The 6,526-nt window shown below is 46.9% G+C and overlaps 1 pseudogene; it reads left to right on the top strand.

The window, feature by feature from the left end:
* LOC119573918 overlaps positions 1 to 2,705 on the top strand; it is a 7,452-nt pseudogene extending 4,747 nt beyond the window's left edge.
* The last annotated feature ends 3,821 nt before the right edge of the window (positions 2,706 to 6,526 follow it).

The raw sequence follows: 6,526 nt of genomic DNA, 5'->3' as shown, positions 1-6,526 counted from the left end.
GAATGAAGCTTGCCAGGCCACGAGGTGACCCCCCTGAGGGCGAGGAGCTGGCGAGGCAGGAGAGGTATGGAACCGGATACACCGAAGGCATGGTCCGTCTTATCCCGGAGCGGGTCTTCCCGGCGCCTTTCACAGATTACGCTGATAAGATTTACAACTTCGAGGTGAGTGGAGGATTCGATTTTTTATTCAGTAACAAACGAGTATATAATGATGACATGGGGGGAGGCAGTAGGTGTATGTAAGGAACTAGATTCTTCATACGAGTATTTCTCCCATCAGGTGAAGCCGAGTGACGTTATGTTGGTGACTTGGCCAAAATGTGGCACTACCTGGGTCTAGGAGTGTCGTGTGGACATGAGAACAATCCGACCTCGACACCTCAGGCGGCTCTGACTGTTAATGCCCGCGTGCTTCCTTGAGTATGTGTTCCCTGTTCCCTCTCATGTGTCCAACTCTGTGCCACCCAGCAAAGCCTAGACTTGTTTATTTCATCTTAAGAATAAGATTTGAGGTTTAAAGACACAACAGTTGAATATATTAATAAGTAAAATTTTAAAATGAATCCTCAGGTTTGACATGTTGATGCGTTCCAAGAACTAACCCCCCCTGGCCCCGATCATCCCATCATGCAAGGCTTCAAGAAGCTGTGTCCAGGGAAGAACCCCGCCGACGGCATCTTCGTGCAGATCGGCGAGGCCACGCCGAGCCCCGGACGCTCAAGTCTCACCTCCCGCTGTCGCTCCTGCCGCCAGCCCTGTGAACGTTGGCAAGGTATGGCTGCGTCACGCGAAAGTTGGCCCGAGTTTCTGATGGGAAAACGGTTATCTTGGAAACTTTTAAATGTTGAATTTAATACTCAGTCTCACTGGCTGTAAAGAACTCCCAACTAGCATTAACATTAATGAGAAATAAAACTTCGTGCATATATTTATTTCTGTTGGCAATTTCTGCAAATCATAGTGATTCCAACTTCAGCTTTGCCCTCATTTTTTTAAAGGGTAACATGACCTTTCACTACAGTTTAGCTTTTCTATAATTGAATGCGGTAAGATGATCAAAGGAAACCTCAAAAGTAAGTGTTGTAACATACAGTAAGTAGCCTAAGAAAGTCCCAAAAACAGATGTAAAAGGCGATAATAGACATGGCACTTGTAGCAATTTAATTTTACGCAGTATTCCGGACACCACAATTGCTTTACGATGCAGGGATATTATTATGCGTGAGCATGAGAAATGGTGAAAAGTGAGTGAGTGCGAGTGCGGTGTGACTCGGTGCATGTGCTGGCTGTCCAAATCACAAAACAAATTATTCGTTACCCTTACTATATCCATCCACGTAGCAATACTTCTTCATTCAACAGGTGGTTTATGTAGCAAGGAACCCGAAGGATGTACTGGTGTCTTTCTCATCCTCAGAATTTTAAGAACTCAAAGAACATAAGTTACATATGAATAGTAAAATTTAAATAATCCTGGTTTTAAATTTTATTTCCCCCCCCCTGGTGAATTTATTGCAGGGCCAAGGGAAACTGGCCCGGGGAAAAACCCCCCACTTAGTTGAAGTTGAGGACTTCGTAAAATACTTTATCGACGGGACTGTAAGTATAGGCATTGAAGATTCATCAGTGATTCATATAGTCGTTCTGCATGATTGTTATACATTTACTCGCTGCATATATATTTTTCCTTCAGTGGTGTATGGACCTTATTGGCAGCACCTGAAGGAAGCCTGGGAGAAGAAAGACAACCCTAATCTACACTTCCTCTTCTACGAGGATTTAAAGGAAAACAACATGGAAGAACTAAAAAGACTAGATGATTTCCTTGGCACTAAACTCACCCAAGAGCAGCTGGACAATGTAAGCAGTCAAGCACCGATTTCTAGGTTGAATTTAATCCGAGAGGTCATCATTTTACTTGACGATTGTTATTGTATTAAACTGTAATTGTGATGTCATTTGAGAATTCGTGCCTTTAACCCGTCTGGTGGTTCTTGCAGGTGGCTCGCCACACAAGCTTTTCTCAGATGAAGGCGCGCGATTCTGTCCTCGGAGGCGGGACATGGAGGCCGTCTTCAACATGGAAATCGTCAACAAGGACGGCGGCTTCTTCAGGAAGGGTGCGTGAACAGTGACTGTTGAATATTGCGAAATTTATAATAATTATTTGGATGAACATAGATCATCACCAAGCCCAGAGAGATAAATATTCACCCAGGCGTTTCTTCCCAAATAATGCTTTGTTTCTGCAGGTGAGGTGGGAGACTGGAAGGGGAAGTACACCCCCGAGCTGGAGGCCAAGGTCGACGACTGGATCAAGACGCGCCTCTCGGACCTGGGCATCGGCTTCAAATACTCGGTGTGAGGCGGAGGCACAAGAGGCGATTTGCCTCCACGCCTTTGCTCGAGGTTTTCAGAGTTTTGAGTGATTCGTGCACAGAGATCGCTCTTTCATTATTGTAATTATATTGTACTGATATTTTATTCTGAATTGTAATTATAACAGATGTTCCTGCACATTTTAAATAATTTACATTATTTTTACTCTAATTTATAAATGTGAACAATTATCACAGTGGAAGGGTAATAAACGTTTAAATCATATGTATTGTTACTTAGTACTGTATAAATAATTTTCGATTATATTTATGGAGTTACCTTGGGTTAACAAGAGCACGGCAAATAAAGCATAGTTTAAATAAATATCCCTTTGCATCCCAAATTCCTTTCCCCTAGTCTTATGCCCGTTGTTGCTGGGGGGGGGGGGGGGAGAGTTAGAAGATCACACCTTCCACTCGCCACAGTCTGCTCTCCTTCCCCTGTTCGTTTCCTTCTCTTCTCCAACCCCTTCTACTATCCACTTCTTCAGGTGTGAGAGCCGTGTTGAAAGGGATGAAAGGCTGGCTTCGTGCCAGTCATGAACGGGGGAGCCATGGGCACGACATTCCCTTGTTTAGTTGTTTATCACTTGGCCTGGAAAGGGACTCTGAGGAGTAGACAATTTCTCTCCCCAACATATCGTAGGCCTACCATGGCCAGTAATGAAGACTTTATACCATTAATAGGCTTCTCGGTCGGCTAAGGACTGCGCAGTCCTTGTGTTGCTGCTGCTGCTGCTGTGGTCGTCTGGAGGATCGAAGATTGCTAATCTCGGTTCGTTCGTTCGTTGGAGATTTACGAAGATCTGGTTTCGCCCAGGCCTTCATACATATTGCCCGGCCTATGTCAGCTATTTATGCCTCTCATTTTATTCTCTGACACTCTATGCTTACCGTGGTGGCGGGATTGCCAGCAGGCGCTCCTGCCGCCATGTAAGCATGCGGCATAATCTCTTTACCAGCCCGGCAGCTGCTGTGGGCAGACCCTGTCTTAGAAATTGTGTGTGCTTACAATTCTGTAAGTAATGTACTAGTGTGGCGTTCGGCTCGCCACAGTGCATGCAACACCTGTCTTAATAGTCAGTTGTCTGTATGATCTACCATACGTAATGGTAGAATGACTTCGGTACCTCAATTGATTGCTTCAGTTGGCTCATAACCTGTGTCATCTGAGTACCATCTGGCCTAGGGGGAGGATCTCGTTTTCTCTCTGTGAAGCTGCAGAAGGAAGGCATGAGCTGTAACATTACAATTCTGCCTTAAGATTTTTTGGCTCGGTTTTATGATCATGGGATTTGGGGGCATACCCCTGCCATTGTCAGCTAGTCTGTCAGCAAGCTCATTCCCTCTGATGTCTATGTGGCTAGGGACCCAGTTTATGATTATTCTTCTACCCTGAGCAAGAATCCTCTGTGCTATGGTGAGGACAGTGGTCAGGAGGTAGATGTCACCTTTGTGTGAGCTTTGCTGTAGACAGTCAATGGCTGCACTAGAGTGTGTATGTATGACCACATATCCTTCTCTCAGGGACGCATGGGCTAGGGCTCCCATGATCGCAACTGCCTCTGCCTGTAGCAAGGAGGCGTTGTCTGTTACCGTCATGGATTGTGTGGCATTCCTTGCTACAAAGCCAGCACCTGCAGTGTGGTTTAAGGGATCGACTGATCCATCTGTGAAGTAGGTTCTACTTCCCAGAGGAGTGATGGCTGCAATGACCCTCTCAGCTTCTGCCTTTAGACTAGGCATGGTGTATTGATTCTTTCTCCTTGACAAGCTCATAACAGAACTCGATCAGGGTTTGTGCCCACGGTGGAGCTTCAATAAAGTTACGGTGGGAGGAGTTCATGCCTTTGGCAAGTAGTTGTTCTTTGAGCTGATAGCGTATCAGCAACCCTGGCTGTGTGAGACAGCCAGGAGTTGTTTGCAAACAGCTCGTGGTACTGTTCTAGGCGTCTGAGTATTTTTTTTGTTTGTGGTCCTGGGAGTCTGGATGACCTTTGAAAGGAACTGAGCTGCCATTAGATCAAATTGTGATTCCAGGGGGAGAAGGTTTGCCTCCATGAGGAGGTTGAGGACCTTTGTTCACCTTGGGGCACCCAGAATGATCCTGGCAGCTTCATTTTGAACTGCTTCCAATTTTTATCTTAATCTTGGCTTTGCGGCAATCAGGGATTACCCCAAGGTATTGGAAGACCTGGACCCATTCTAGGTCCATTCCCTGGATTTTCAGACTTGTGCCTTGAACATTTTGTCTCAGAGCCATGGCTTTGGATTTGGCTGCAGAGATCTTTAGTCTTGTCCTACAACACCCCCCCAATCCCTTGCCCGTTGTTGTCATGGGGGGGCTTAGGAGGCGGAGACTGGGACCCAATGATGGGGAACTCCCCAACCTTGGGACTCAGCCCTCGACTCAACTAATTTTGCATGGTCTTTTTTTCCTTCCCTCTTTTTGTTTCTGTCCCTTCACCAAACCCTTCTGCTATCCACCTCCTAAGGTGTGAGAGCCGTGCTGAAAGGATGAAAGGCTGACTTTGTGCCAGTCCTGAACGGCCGGGCACGGTATTCCCCTGATTTAGTTACCTAGCCCTTACCCCTCAAGGGGACCCTGAGGGGTGGACTGTTTTATCCCCAACATAACCCAGGCTTACCATGGCCAGTAATGAAAACATATCCCCACTATTAGGGGCAATGAGGCTTGCCCCTTTATCAAATAGCCCCAATGATGTAAACCCACCCAATTCCCTGACCCAAGGCTCTCCTTTGACCACGGCTCCGAACACTGCAATAACTACCCCCTCATCAATGCCTACTAGTACAGTAGCCAACAATCAACCCTTAAGGAACATTTCCACTCTTCCAGCATGCTCAACTTCAACACCTCTATCCCCACAACCTCCAACATCAACCACCCCATCCTCCCTTATTAATACCTTACAGCCTTATTGCCCACCTCTCCATAACACTACCCCCCTCAAACTACTCCATCTTCGTCACGCCCCCGCCCTTCTACTACCCCAAACTCTACAACAATCTTGAATACTCTCTTTAGCGCAGCCAAATGGGACCGATTTTTCGTGATCCCTCCCCCCCCCAATCCCTTGCCCGTTGTTGTCGTGGGGGGGCTTAGGAGGCGGAGACTGGGACCCAATGATGGGGAACTCCCCAACCTTGGGACTCAGCCCTCGACTCAACTAATTTTGCATGGTCTTTATTTTCCTTCCCACCTTTCGTTTCTGTCCCTTCACCAAACCCTTCTACTATCCACCTCCTAAGGTGTGAGAGCCGTGCTGAAAGGATGAAAGGCTGACTTTGTGCCAGTCCTGAACGGCCTGAGGGAGCCATGGGCACGGTATTCCCCTGATTTAGTTATCTAGCCCTTACCCCTCAAGGGGACCCTGAGGGGTGGACTGTTTTTATCCCCAACATAATCCAGGCTTACCATGGCCAATAATGAAAACTTATCTCCACTATTAGGGGCAATGAGGCTTGCCCTTTATCAAATGCCCCAAAGATGTAAACTCATCCGATTCCCTGACCCAGGCTCTCCTTGACCACGGCTCCGAACACTGCAACAACTACCCCTCATCAATGCCTACTAGTACAGTAGCCAACAACCAATCCTTAAGGAACATTTCCACTTTCCCGCACGCTCAACTCATCACCTCTACCCCACAACCTCCAACATCAACCACCCCATCCTCCTTATTATACCTTACAGCCTTATGCCCACCTCCCATAACACTACCTCCCTCAACACTACTCCATCGTCACGCACCCGCCCTTCGACTACCCCTATCACTACAACAATATTGAATACCCTCTTCAGCGCAGCCAAATGGGACCGATTTTTCGTGATCCCTCCCACAGCTCCCTACTCTGACAACACCCTTCTCTTCCAACAATGTCTCCAAAAACAAGTAGGTAAAGTCTCTTTCCGTAGCCGACCCGACGCTCCCGTCTTGTCACAGTAACATCCGAAAACCAAGCTATAGCATTAACAAAACTAACAGACATATATGGTAACCCCATCCTTGCAGAAACCCCAACCAACCCTTAATACATGCACCGGAACAAATTCAATCTCCCCAGCAAATTGCCCAATCTATGACAAAGATTGGTCAGATTGTGGAGAAGACCTACTTGCCT

This window comes from Penaeus monodon, chromosome 6, assembly GCF_015228065.2.
Source record: "Penaeus monodon isolate SGIC_2016 chromosome 6, NSTDA_Pmon_1, whole genome shotgun sequence".
Taxonomy (NCBI): Eukaryota; Metazoa; Arthropoda; class Malacostraca; order Decapoda; family Penaeidae; genus Penaeus; species Penaeus monodon.
The sequence above is the reverse complement of the archived record's forward strand: the minus strand, read 5'-3'. Positions and strand labels throughout refer to the sequence as shown.